Source organism: Ipomoea nil, unplaced genomic scaffold (assembly GCF_001879475.1).
Source record: "Ipomoea nil cultivar Tokyo-kokei standard unplaced genomic scaffold, Asagao_1.1 scaffold0176, whole genome shotgun sequence".
Taxonomy (NCBI): Eukaryota; Viridiplantae; Streptophyta; class Magnoliopsida; order Solanales; family Convolvulaceae; genus Ipomoea; species Ipomoea nil.
In genome coordinates this window covers 1,673,094-1,688,729 of record NW_017616604.1, presented here as the reverse complement: position 1 = coordinate 1,688,729, position 15,636 = coordinate 1,673,094, and positions in this window count along the sequence as shown.

Sequence of the window (15,636 nt, the reverse complement as noted above, 5' to 3'; positions counted from 1 at the left end):
CAAACAAAGTCGCTAGGCAGCAACACGAGATTAAGCTTTCTCATTACGGCCTCAAGGAACGTGTTGACCTAGCTTGTACCAAGATTGACACTTATCAAGACAATTCCTATCAACTTGGTGAATATGCTCTTCAAATTCTGGGATATGCTCAAGACATCCTGCTTGCAATCCGCCAAATCCCCTCTGTACCTCCTACTGCCTGCGCTGATGATGCCAAAAAGGGGGAAAATAGGAATGATGACAGAGATAAGGATGATGACAACCAACCAAGAAGGGATAACACGAAAGAAAGATCTTCGGAAAAGCGAGTCTCTCCTCACAAAGTCTCGGGTCACAAAAATCCCTCTCATCCACCTCCTAAGTCTCGTGGACAGTCCCATGATCAAAGACGCCATGGTCGCACTCAAGACAGCGAGGCTCGACAATCCTTCGGCTCTGAAGCCAAATATTTCTTCACAGGACTGTCAAGAAGAGATCAAGTAAAACTAAGACAAAGGCTCATGAAAAATACCTCAGTCACCATGGATGGCATTGGAAACTTCGTGGACTATGTCCCATACGAAGAAGGAAGCGGTAAGAGATTTGAAGGTTGCAACAATCCCATATGGTTGAAGAAAAAAGACAACCACACAAGGCCAAACTACATGAGCACTCAGAACGAAAGGATTAAAAGACAAAACAAGGAGTTGTGGGAAAAACACGATGAAGAGATCAGGAGAAGAGATGATGAAGCTAGAGAAAGAGAAAAGATTAAGAATCTCATCGAAGATCTATCAAATGTAACCAAAGACTCTCCTCAAAATGTCATGCACAATGCAGCTTTCAAAGTGCATAGAGAGTCAGGCAAGAGCTATCAAGAAGGAATGAATTCGTTTGAACTGATCTCCTGGTGGAAGTCTGGAATAGTGGAAGGCAACAACATTCGAGAAGCCTACAACAATTACACGAGTCTAAACATCAAAGGAGGATATGAAGAGCTCGTCAGAAACAATCCAATCAGGACTTTCAGAACAAGAATCAACGAGAAGATAGACTACGAGAGAACACAAAGAAGACAGAAAGAGAAGGACAATCAAGAAAGAAAGAAGGAAGCTCAGCAAAGGTTGAATCTTTTAGAAATGTAAGTTATCCTTTGTTTTGATTTCTTTTGACAGAGTTTTTGTAATGATTTTATCTGAATATCTATGAAACTCTCATTGTCACACATCTCCTGTCACTTGTCTGAGTTAAAAAGTCCTTGTCTTTATTCCTGCTGCTTCTTCGTAGAAAATACTTGTAAACTCTCGATAATGGCTGTGTTATTAATAGAAATATCCTTAAGGAGCACTTTCTCAGCCTTATAAGAAGAGTATAGGTTTTGGCATCATCAAAAAGGGGGAAATTGTTAGGAACCTTGTATTAGGATTTTGATGATACCAATGTAATGTAGAAAGTAGACCCCTAACTCTTACGTTTCTCTTGTATCGCTACTTTCGTTCTAGACGAAAGTTGCCATAACTCATATGTAATTCGTGTTAAGCTAGAACAAACACACGAAAAGAGTTATGAATAGAAGATAGGCTGATCAAGACGAAAGAAGACTCCACAGCAACGAAAGAAGGAGTTGTCATTAAGAAGACAGTTCTTTTCAAGACTATCCCAACAAGTATTCTTCTTCTCATCAACAAGAAGAATGTTCTACCTGTCTGATTTGACAACATCCTAGGACAATAAGGACCTCATGGGACACGCTCTCCAAAGAGCATTTAATGAAGCTGTACTATCTCTGGAGCTAAAAGACAAAAGCCATCAAGTCCTCCATACCTTCAACGACTACATAGTACAAACCCATCAATGGAGCATTAAATGCATGAGGCTCCATGGTCCTTGTCCAACGGATAAAAGGTTCGAAAAATTCATCTCCCTCCAACGGATGAATTTTCATCACCTATATAAACCAACCTTCATCAACTAAGAAGGTGCTGGTTCATTATCACTCTACTCACTCTCTTGCAAAAAGTCCTTGAAAAGTTAACAATCTCAAAGCTTTTTGCGAACCAGTTAATTAAGGTGTTAAGGCATTTGAAGTAGATCATCCATCACTGCCTTACATCTTGAAAGAAGTCTTGCACTCTTGAAGCAATCATCCCACACCATCAAGACTTCACAGTTGGAGGAATCAAGAAATACTTTCTTACCAACCTCAACTTAGAAGAAGAAGTTGATAGAGGCGGAGTAAACTCTTGGAGTTGAAAAACCTTCAAAGGCTGTCCGGCTTAGTGATCAAGGAAGTCTTTGTGTAATTGTACTAAAGAGTGATAGTGCAATCCTTCCAGCAGTTGTGGAAGAAGAGTGGAAGTAGGCAACATTTGGCCGAACCACTATAAAATCTCGCCTCTCTCTTCTCTCTACTTACTGCTTTATTTTACTGCTTGCATATCATCTTTTTCATCACTCCTCTTAACTTTTTATCAAACTCGTGCAACCCTCACTTTATAATCTTTAAAAAAAAAACTAAAGAAAAACGAGAGTCTATTCACCCCCCCCCCCCCCCCCCCGCGCGAGAGAGCCTCTATGCTATACAATTCTACAAGCTTCAAAAGAGCTCTTGTATATAAGGGGGGGAAATCTTCATTCCAAAGCAATGTGGGACAAAGCTCACTTTTTCCCTTCATTTTCCAACTTAACTGGGTCTACTTTGAGAATCAATATCTCATTCACCCATTATCCGTTTTGAGCGTACAATATATCAATCTCTTCGTCTCACTACGAAGTACCCGAATCCACTTTGACCCAACCCAAATCGGAAGTGGACCCCACTGATAATTGTACCACAAAATAGCCACTTAACATGTCATTTTATGCCATTTTAAGCTATTTTTTCAACAACTGCAAACTTCCAGCCGCCACCAGGAACCTCACGGAACAGGGACCTCACTCAAACACCCACCACCGTCCAGAGCTCTACTTTCCGGCCACCATGGAATATTGAGAGCCATAGAATGAAGCGCATGGACAAATCCATGCGTCGGGAAAGCCAGTTGTTGACGCCTCCGGAGTAGAAAACATCATAAAACACGCTAGCATGGCCACCGGGGGGTGGGGACACAGTCACGACCGCCAGACGGAGAGGTCGCCGGCGAGAGGAATCAGCTTCACGTCTGAGAAACAGATTCAACGCCGAAAAGTGGCACCCATCCCGTCAGAGTTGACCAGCACGAAAAGAACAGATAGTCTCAAAAATCATTGTCGCCACCGGAGAGCTTAGTCGCAATCGAAATCTCCAAGTCATCGGCAGTCCTTGTCTTTATCGGAAAAAACAAGGAGAAACGGACAAAAGTGATTTGTCTTTATCGATAGCTCCAAGGGGAAACAGCCAAAAAAGTGAACAGTGCGTCTTAGAAAATCTTCACGAAACCTGCAAAACAAGGAGAAATTCTATGAAAAATTCGAACAAAGTAGATAGAAATATTAAAAATCGGAAAAACAATAGTTTAATCCAGTAGCCCCAACAAGATTAATCCATTATGAGAATGAATTAATCAGTAGCGTAACAAGAAAAAACCGGCTAATGAAAACTCCATTTGTGTTGGCACTCTAAAGAGAAGTCTTTCTAGAGAGAGAAACACTCTAGCCAACTCCTCCAGAGAGATCATGGTTGATCAACTCCATTTAGACTGGTTATCACTTCCTAATCAATACTCAAATAATCATGTCAATCAATAACATCAAGGTCAAGTCTCAACTTTCCTTAACCAATTCATAATCATCCATCAAACCCCTAACCTACTTCCCTACCTCCCTCCCAAGAGAACTAAACACACAACCATAATGAAAATAACACAAGATTAAGGAATTCCAAAACAAACACAAGATAAAGATCAAAGCAATAAAGCAAGAAAGTAAATAGCAAAGTAGAAATAGAAATAAAAGCGGTAGAAACTATCTATAGTAAATGGATATGAAATCTTTGAAATCCAAGATTAAATGCATCAATCCAAGCTTCCAAAATGTTTAAGAACCTAAATATAAGTCTAATCTAACCTAAAAATATCAAAGAAAATAAAAGAGAGAAACATGTTGAAAGGGCTAAAAACGGAATTAAATACAAGCAAAGAAGGCTAGGCACGGGCATGGCCAAGGGAGTGGCCGATCCCGTGACTAGAAACGCAGGGCACACTACCCAGTGGCCATGGCCGTGGCCACCATGCAATGTACACTGCCTGGTTGCCGGCTGAAACTCTGTGCACTTGCTTCGCCTTCTAGGCTATTTTTCAACCCCCCCATCTTTGAATTAGCATTTGTGGTCTTCATCAAAGTTGTAGCCCATCAAATTAGCTTTCCAATGATATAAAATCAATTGATTTGGAAATTTCTATGCAGTGGCCAAAATACTGAGCAGTGGATGATTTGTGCGGGAATTTCAACTTCTTGCTCTTTTGCTCCATTTTTGCCTTTGTTTATCCAAATGACCAAGACCGCTAAACACACTATAATTTGGCTCTCTAAGATGTGTTACCTCCATCTTCATACCTTCTCATTAACTCCCATTGACTCTACATGCATCCGAAACGCCCCAAAAATCATTCAATTCATCTAAACCATGCATACATAATTACACATAAACACACAAATGAATCAAATGAAGGACACTTTGAGCAAAATTATAACAAATAACAAGGAAAATAAGCTTAAATGCAAGGTGAAATTATCAACATTTAGACTCTTATCAACTACAAATAACACTTTTAACGTTGGTTTTTAGAGACAAAAGACGTTATTTTAGACGTCATTTTGGCATACATTATAAATAAATGATACGACGTCGGTTATAAAAAACTGACGTCGTATATTTTTTTTAGAATTTTTAAATAATACATATGATGTTGGTTTTTACCTAAAAACCGACACCGTATATTTAAAAAAATTAAAAATACAAAACGACATTGATTTGTAGCAAAAACTAAGGTCGTTTGTATTTAAAAGAAAAGAAAAAAAACAAACAAACAACGCCGGTTTGTAATTAAAAAATTAAATTATACATACGACATTGGTTTTAACCCAAAACCGACATCATATGTATAAATTTTTTTTTTTAATTACAAACGACGTCGGTTTTTTTTTTTTTAAACCGACGTCGTTTGTATAATTTAATTTTTTTTTATAAATTATACATACGACGTTAGTTTTTTGTTAAAAATCGACGTCGTATATTATTTTTTTAAATATTAAATTTATTAAATAATTTTCTATCAAAACCTGTACAATTCACATCAACATTCTATACATGTGAATCATAATCACACAATTGATCACTAATTCAAGAAATTTATATAATAATAATAAACAAAAATAATTTAGGCATAGACCACGGAGTGGTTAATCACAGGATACACAAGGGAAAGCCGAAAATGAAAGAAACATAAAGGATGTGGCCAATCATCGGATGCACAAGCTAAGGGAAAGCCGAAAGTTTGAATGAAAATAAATAGAAAAAGATCTTACCTCACCAAAGAGTTGTCCACGTTGATAAACAAGCTCCGAATCAAACAACTTTTATTTGTAAATTAATATACTAAATGGATATTAATTCATAGCAATACTATTTCAAACAATCTCAAAATAATTTACAAATCAATAAAATACTAAAACATCCTAAATTCAACAATGATATTTAAAATAATCATACATTCAATTATAATAATCAAATCTAATTATAATAATATATTTAAAATAATTTCCAAAATTTGATATATATATATATATATATATATATATATATATATATATATATATATATATATATATATATATATACAATAATTCAAAATATGTTAACCTTTTTTTTGAAAGCTACTGACTCTATTACGTACATTGTAGTATCTGTTCATCTATACTTTCTCAATCTATTGAAGCACAAAGAGTCAACACAGCCCCCACTGAGGCTCGAAATATATTAACCTATAATATCTAAAATACACAATAATTTCTAAAATTCAAACTATATTAACATTAATTCTTAAAATTCGAAATAAATTAACAATGATTTGAAATATAATAATAATTCCTAAAATACAAAATAGTTCAAAAAATTCAAACATATTAACCTATAATGCCTAAAATACACAATAATTCCTAAAATTTGAAATATATTAACAATAATTTCTAAAATACATTTTTTTTTGAACTACTTGATTCGTTACAAGGTAGTATATGTTCTATACCACTACCGGGATTCAAACATTTGACCATCCACTTGAATGGATAATCCGGATGCCATGACACTACATGGTAGTTGGCCTAAAATGCATAATAACTCTTAAAATTCAAAATATATAAACAAATAATTCTAAATATATTAAAAAATTATTTTCAACTCATAAAAATTCAAAAATAAAAAAAATTATTTTTAAAATGTACAAAATCTTACAAAATGAACGAGGGTCGCTGAATGCAGTATAATTTCTCAAACAAATAATATATGGAGTATCTGGTTATCGTTCCACAGGGAAGTGGGCGTATTAAGCACTAGCTACTAAGTTATTCTTATGAAGCTAATCCTAACGAAAGACATGATTGAACAATGACAAAAACTAAATAAAACAATGTATGCAAGTTTTTGAAAACAATAAGGAAATAATGAGATTTCTGGATTTAAGTATTTAATCACATAGTGCCAATCTTAAGAACAATATTAAAATCTTAGTGTAACAAGTGTGAGAATGCAATTGGTAGAAAGAGTTACTCCCGTAATCTCTATCCAATGTGAATATTCACTCCCGTGATATAAACACCCAACAATATAAGAACAAACATTCATAATAAAATCTTAATTACTACCATCTCTCGATGTGCAACAATCAAGAATTAAACACTATAACATATTTGCCCTCTCCCAAGGTGCAACAGTACTTAAGTGCAATTGTCTGCGTCCTAAATTATGCCCAACTCCCGTTGTGAGACAAAGAAAGCTATGAAACAAGTACTTACGGCCATTAACTACTAGCAATAACAATATAAAACACAATTGCAACACAAGTTAAAACCAAAATAATAATATATTAAAGCATTAAAGAACTAGGTACAAAGGTTCATAAATACTTTTCACCCGAGAATCTCTAAAGTAAAATTAGCCACACATAGCTAATATGCAATACAAAGCAATAATTAAGAGTTTACAAATAATCAAGAGAGTACAAGAATTAAACCAAACGATTCTCCCAAATCTCCCTAGCTTTCTTCTTGCTTCCCAAGACAATTTGTGGCTCTTGATTCTCTTCTTTCTTGCCTCCAAAACTGAGCATAATGCCCTAGGGTTGAATAAAGATGGGCTTTTTATAGTTGAAGCTCAATAGTAATAGATTAGGAAACTTCCACACAACATTCCAAAATCTTGCCCAGTAACGTTGGTCCGATTAGCAGGCTCATTTTGACCCTTTTTCCTTTTGATATAGACTTTTATGTCTTCATAAGAGTTATATCCCTTCGAGTATTCTTTCCAATGACTCAAGAATCACTTCATTTGGATATTCCTAGTATGATATATGGTCCAAAAATCTAACGCTCGCGAATCTGTGCGAGAATCTTGCTCTTTTGAAAAGTGATGAAACTTCACTGAAAATTTTCGATGTGTTGAGTTTTTCTATGAGTCATAGGTTGTAGCCCTTCGATTCTTATTTCCAATGGTGCAAGAATCACCTAAATCGGACATTCCTAGAGTGAGATATGATCAAAATACTCAAGTGTCGCCAAATTCAAAGGGAATTATAACTATTTGGTCTTTTGCTCCACTTTTCCCTGTTTTGTTCTTGTGATCAAATCCATTGAAAGTACCACTATTTGGCTCTGTTTGAAGCATTTTAGCCACATCCTTAGCTTCACATTGACTTTGTTTTGGCTCCAAACTCATCCTAAAACTTCCCTTGCTTTTGCAATTGATCTACAATGGTTCCAAAACACTAACAAATACCGTAAAACATTCAAATCAAGTGTAAAACCATATCCTAATGAGAAAACAAGGGAATATTCTATTAAAGTAACAATTAAATGAACTTAAACCCAACAAATATATTCAAACCAACACTATAAATATGTACAATTAAGGTCACATCAAACTCCCCCACACTTAAACATTTGCATGTCCTCAAGCAAAACCAAGAAATAAATCACAAGTCAAGCATACAAATTATACCTACTCTCTCTTGCACAATATTTCATACCACCAACCAACATGCCACAAAACAACAAGCTCCAAAAGTCATCTCAGTTTGACACATAAGACCCATTCTCAAGCCAATAACCAAGCACAAAAAATTATTAAAGTACGTGAGGGTCAAGTGTGCACAAATTCTAAGTTGAGATTATGCAAAACACGGCTCATGAATGAGATCCCATAGGCTTGCCCTTCATACTCCCACTAGCTCAACTCTAAGAATGCAAGCTAAGATCAAATACGTTTTTATTAAGCTTGTAGTGGGCTAAGGGTGTATGGCTAACAAAGAAGTGGTATGGATAAATACAAAAAGTGATAATTCTAATAATGTTGCCTTGGCTAATGTTGTTGGTAATCATGAGACTTTACCTATTGCCTTGCATGGTGGTAGCACAACTAATTTGCATGGTAATGGTATGAGCTACAAACACAACATATCGAAGGCACATTGCCAGGTATTCATTTTATTATTATGATTTTGAACATTTTCTATTTGTTGAACTTGCATTTGATGGTGATACTAACTGCCTAATAGATATTTTCCGTTACTTTTAGATAATTATTACCATAAACGTACTATTTTTTTAATGGTAATAATGTGCTATCTAAATTATGGTAATATATCAAGGACATGCAACTTTCGCAAATGTTTTAATCTCCCCTATTGTACTTTAACATTAAGTGGTTATTATAGCCTGTAGTTTTGCCATAATTTTTTACATGTCCATATGCAATATTTTTTTTAGAAATCCTACTGCGGGATTTTTGGCCTCTTCTGTCAATATGACAAATTATGCGAGGCGACACTAACATCGAATATCAGAAATGATCATGTGATGGGAATCCTAAAAAGACACCAGACAAGTGGTTTTCTCAAAAATCTATATTTTACTCTTACGGATATTATTTTGCATGTATATCTACAGGCGAATTAAGCTATTATGAACAATTTGTTATATTTTGGGGATCTACGAAATTTACAAACCGCTATCCTTAACCACTACATATCATAAACACCTAGTACATGATTTCAAAACCATGCATTTCCCATCTGTGTTAAGTTTTTTTTTTTTTTTTGTTTGTTTTTTTTATTTATTTTTTTGTATAGTATGCCGTCCTTCCTTTCCCTATATCACCACAATAATGTATCATTACGGGCTATCAACTACCTGAAGCCCATAATGTGGAATCCAAAGGGAACGTTGATTGCATAATATATTTTCAGATTATTTCTCGGCATTAGGAGAGATTTGAAGTCCAAATATAATAGAATTTCGAGAAAATTTCAAGATCTTCAAACCCATGTAATAATTTATACTAAACTAGAAGTTCAGAAATAACAAACAATCTGCTAGAAACATCAAGGAGTGACTAAAAGTCCATTTCATATATATTAAGAATTAAAATCTCCAACTAGGACTAATATCTCTACCGTTTTTCCTTTATGCCATAAGCATAGGGAATTTATCAGTTTAAGAATTTCCAAAAACTATATCTAATATAGAAATTCCGTCACTCCTGAAAAATAAAATTTTTATCCTAAATATTTTTTTTCTCTCGCCTGGAAGGCAAAAACCCTAAAAAAAACTATATATAGTTTGATTTTTATCTGTGCTTGTTTTTATAGTTATTTTGAATCATCTCAATAATTAAGTTCTTTAATTTTGCTTATTTAATACATGTTTCCCTTGCTATTCCTATTAGGATATGGTTTTACACTTTTTTTGAATGTTACGGTGTTTGTTAGTGTTTTTGAACCATTTTAAGTCAAAGATATGAGCAGATGGAGTTCAAGAATGAGTTTAGAGCAATTTTAAACAAGTTCAGGGTGCAAAAAACTCAATGCGTCGTCGAAAATTTCCAGAAAGTATCGTGATCGAGACTAGCAGGTCTCGACGCGTCGAGACTTCACTCGACGCATCGAGTGGATGACGCAGCACAAGATTAAGAAAGGGCGCTGGTGGCTGCAATGTTTCCATATTCAATTCAAACCTCAATTTCCCAAATTCAATTTCAATTCCAAATCCCAATTCAATTTCAATTTCCAAAGCATGCATTACATTCCAAACTTCAAATTACATGAGGCGGCAATTTCTTAAATAAAATAAAGAAATTTTCAATTCCGTCCAGCTTTGTACCTACTATAAAATTCAACCTTCCTCGGAATGAAGAATTTTTTTTAGAGATTTTTAGATTTCTTTGGAGACAAGAAAGAGAGAAATCAACAGCCACAAGTTGTCTTGGAAGGCAAGAAGAAGACTAGGGAGATTTGAGAAAATTGTCTGGTAAATTCTTGTACTCTTTTGACGATTTGTAATTCTTTATTTATATTTGCTATGTATAATTTAGCCATGCTTGGCTAAATTCTTTAGAGATTCTTGGGTAAAAGTGTTTATGAACCTATGTTCCTGAACTTTCAGTTTCTTTAATATATTATTATTTGGGTTAACTTGTGTTGCATTTGTGTTTTATATTCTTGTTGCTAGTAGTTTAGGGCCCGAATTACTCGCTTCATAGCTTTGTTTGTGTCACAACGAGAGTTGGGCATAACTTTGGGCACACATAATTGCACCTAATTGTTGCACCTTGAGAAAGGGTAATTTATTAGGGGGATTTGATTCTTGATTATTGCGCATCGAGAGATGGTAGTAGTTATGAATTTATGATGCCTGATCTTGTTTTATTGGGTGTTTAAGCCACGAGAGTGGAAATTCACTAGTGTTAGTGACTACGAGAGTAGCTCTATACCATCTTGCATCCTCACACTTGTTAAACCAGATTTTAATATTGTCCTTATATTTGGCACTAGGTGATTAAATACTTGAATCCCAGGAATCTCATCTTCTCTCTTATTGTTTTCAAAATCCTGAATCTCTGTTTTATTTTATTTATTTTATGCAAATCAATCATCTAAATAATTGTTAGGATTAGCTTTAATGAATAAATTAGTAACTAGTGTTTGATACAACCACTTCCCTGTGGATCGATAACTCGTATTCCGAGAATTATTTGTTTGCAAATATACTACGCATCAAATTGAAATGAGGCAAGTTCTAGCAAAACACTCATGACCGGAATCTCACATAAGCCTTCACTAGCAATGCAAAACACAAGATCAAGAATTAATCCAATTATTAGGTGGTTAACAAAGCTATTGGCAAGGGAATAGATCAATTATGTGTTACACCTCAAATCATAAATCACAAATTGAGATGCAGCAAGCACCACTAAAACAAACCACTAACCGACAAGAGAGAGTAATTGCAATTGCATGCTGAGACTAGTAATTTATTCACCAAAAATGGCATATGAGTCATCCAAGCAAAAGCAAAAAATTATAAATTTTAAAAACATCCCCAAATTAATGACTCATCCCCCACACTTAAAAATTTGCACCGTCCCTGATGCAAAATAAAAGAAAAGGAGAACAAGAGAAAAGAGAAAACTAAAAAGCAATAAAATAATCACGAACCAGAAAGCAATAAATAAATAGGGAAAGTAATAAAAGATAACATGGGGTGCCTCCCATGAAGCGCTAAGTTTAACGTCGCTAGCTCAACCTAACTTGGTTATGGAGTGCTCATCCCGGTTGATCCGCGAGTTTGATCTCATCACCCCATAAACTCTTCAAATGCATATACTCATCATGTGTCACCTTGAAAGTAGGGTCAAGGTGCAAAATTGACTTCCAATCAATGACCTTTGACTCATCAAGAACATTAAATTCCACCTTTTCCTCCCCAAAGTCAAAGATCATGGAGCCTTTCCTTGCATCAATTATTGCTCCAGTAGTGGCCAAGAAAGGTCTCCCCATAGTGAGTGGGATGTATGTATTCATTGGGGCATCTATCACAATAAAGTCACAAGGCACAAAATACTTATCCACACGACTGGGACATCTTCAAGAATTCCAATAGGCTTTGTGATGGATTGATCCGCCATTTGCAAAGTGAATTGGATTAGTTTTGGTTCTCCCAACCCTAACCTTTGACAAAGAGTAAGAGGCATAACACTCACACTGGCTCCTAAATCACAAAGGGATCCCTTTAAAGGTCGGCCTCCAATAACACAAGGAATTGTGAACTTCCCCGGATCTCTATGGTTAGGTATACTCCTCCCAATACCTAGGGTCAACGCTCGATACTCTTGTGCCACAGCAACCATCTCTCGTTCCCCATATTTCTTTTTCTTAGCTAGAATCTCTCTAAAAAATTTTCCATAAGAGGGAACTTGTGAAAGCAAATCAAGTAAGGAAACTGAAACTTTCAAACTCTCAACAATCTCCAAAAACTTTTTCCACCTACTTTCTTTTGTTGTTTCAAATTTTTGAGGAAAAGGCAATGGTGGTACATACCTTCTCATGGGCTTCTCTACTTCCTTTTGAACTTGTGGATTATTTTGCACAACAGTTGGCTCATCTTCTATACCATCAAGTATCTCTTCACTCTTCTCCTCAACTGTCTTTTTAGGAATTGATCTGATGCTTTGATTAGAAGAGGTGGCTCTTCAAGTACTTTGCCACTCCTTGTAAAAACTGCATTTACATGCTCCCTTGGATTTTCAGTACTGGCTGGCAACTTCCCTGTGACTATGGTGCTAGATGTAGAAGCTTGATTGATAAGTTGTTTTTCTAGCATCTTGCTATGGGCACTTAATTGATCCACCCTTTCCGTTAATTGCCTATACCTCTCGTCACTTTGCAATTGTAACTTAAGTAGCTTATCCATTGTAGCTTCCAAATTTGATTGTGGTGGGGCCTCCAAAACGGGAAATTGAGATTGAACTTGAGTACCTTGAAAACCTAGAGGACCTCTATTAACAACGTGTTGAGGATTGACAGCCTCCATTGGGTTACTCCATGAAAAACCGGGATGCTTCCTTGAATTATTAGGATGGTAGGTCCCTTGAGGTTGGAAAGACTGTTGATGAGGCCTATTATATCCCACCATATTAATTTGCTCCATAGAGGTTTGAGAATTTAATTCGTCGAGACAATCCCCTGACTTATGTCCACCACCACAAAGTTCACACATCAAAACTTGACCAAGAGTAGGAGGGTTAGAAACATGACTCACATTGTATTTTTGGATGGTCATTTGGGCAAGCTTTTGCACTATGGAAACCACATTATCCAACTTTGTTGACAAATCCGTTAATTGTCCCGCCTCATGAATTCCTCCTACAAGCTTTTGTGGAGACTTCTCCGTGTACCAAGTAGATCCATTCGTAGCAATTTTCTCCAATAGTTCCTCGGCTTGTGTTGGCTCTAGAATTGTGAACGAACCACCCGAAGAAACATCTACCAAAATCCTGGAATTATCAAGCAATCCTTTATAGAAAGACATCATCAAATCCCAACTTTGAAACTCATGGTGTGGACATTGCCTCTTCAATTCCTTAAATCTCTCTCAAGACTCAGTGAGGGACTCAGTTGCCAGTTGCTTAAAGTTTTGAATTGCCCTTCTCATCCTTTGAGTCTTGGAGGTAAGATAAAACTTCTTCAAAAATTCTCCATGTAATTTTTCCCAAGTGTCAAAATGGTTATCTGGCTGTGAGGATAACCAATCCTCAGCCCTGTCCTTCAGTGTGAAGGTGAAAAGCCTACGTCTGATAGCATCTTGAATGACTCCATTCATCTTGAAGGTGCCACAAAGTCGTAGGAACTTGGTGATGTGAGCATTGAGATCCTCTGTGGGTGTACCTCCAAAGCAATCCGTCGAAGCCATGCTAAGTATGGCCGGATTGATCGCAAAGTTGTTGGCCTCCATATTTAGAATATTGATGCTACCATGCTCCTCAACATCAGGAGCAAGGTAGTCAGACATTGATCTCTCTTCAACTTGGTTTTCTTGTACCTGTGCCATCCTAGTTTGTTTTCTAAGAAACTTGGCTCTTTTCTCAATCTCAAGATTCAAAGGTAATAGTCCTTCTTTCCCAAAAGATCGTGTACGCATACAAAGCCAAGTTCTTAGATTCAAAGCAAAACTAGACTCAAGAACAATGAACTTGTTATGGGTTAGCAAATAAAATAAAATAAAATAAAATAAAAAATAAAAATGGACTAGACTCCTAAAATCAAGATTTCACTAATGATAATACTAAAACGCCACTTCCCCGGCAACGGCGCCAATTTGATGCGCAGTATATTTGCAAATAAATAATTCTCGGAGTACGAGTTATCGATCCACAGGGAAGTGGTTGTATCAAGCACTAGTTACTGGGATTCAGGATTTTGAAAACAATAAGAGAGAATATGAGATTCCTGGGATTCAAGTATTTAATCACCTAGTGCCAAATCTTAAGGACAATATTAAAATTTGGGTTTAACAAGTGTGAGGATGCAAGTTGGTATAGAGCTACTCTCGTAGTCACTAACACTAGTGAATTTCCACTCTCGTGGCTTAAGCACCCAATAAAACAAGATCAAGCATCATAAATTCCTAACTACTACCATCTCTTGATGCGCAATAATCAAGAATCAAATCCCCCTAATAAATTACCCTTTCTCAAGGTGCAACAATTAGGTGCAATTGTGTGTGCCCAAAGTTATGCCCAACTGTCGTTGTGACACAAATAAAACTATGAAGCAAGTAATTCTGGCCCTAAACTACTAGCAACAAGAATATAAAATACAAATGCAACACAAGTTAACCCAAATAATAATATATTAAAGAAACTGAAAGCTCAGGCACATAGGTTCATAAACACTTTTACCCAAGAATCTCTAAACAATTTAGCCAAGCATGGCTAAATTATACATAGCAAATATAAATAAAGAATTACAAATCATCAAAAGAGTACAAGAATTTACCAGACGATTTTCTCAAATCTCCCTAGTCTTCTTCTTGCTTCCCAAGACAACTTGTGGCTCTTGATTTCTCTTTCTTATCTCCAAAGAACTCTAAAAATCTCTAAAAAGAATTGTCCATTAGGGTTGAGGAAGGTGGAATTTTATAGTAGGTATAAAGTTGGGCGGAATTGGAAATTTCTTTATTTAATTTAAGAAATTGCCTCCTCATGTAATTTGAAGTTTGGAATGTAATGTGTGATTTGGAAATTGAAATTGAATTGGGATTTGGAATTGAAATTGAATTGGGAAATTGAGGTTTGAATTGAATATGGAGTAAATACCCATAATAGTCCCTCGACTATAGCTAAATTTACAAATTGGTCCTTGACTTTCAATTTCAATCAATTAAGTCCTTAACTTTGCAATTTTGACACAATTTAGTCCTCTATCTATTTGACCGTTTGTTGACCGTGATCGACAATCTCCAGAAGAACCTTCAGCTCTCGTCTGAGCACGTGGAGGCCTCCAGGATGACATTGCACCGGTTCAGAAACACGTCGTCTTCTTCGCTCTGGTACGAACTCAACTACATTGAATCCAAAGGGAGGATGAAGAAAGGCTACCGGATTTGGTCTATTGCTTTCGGCAGTGGATT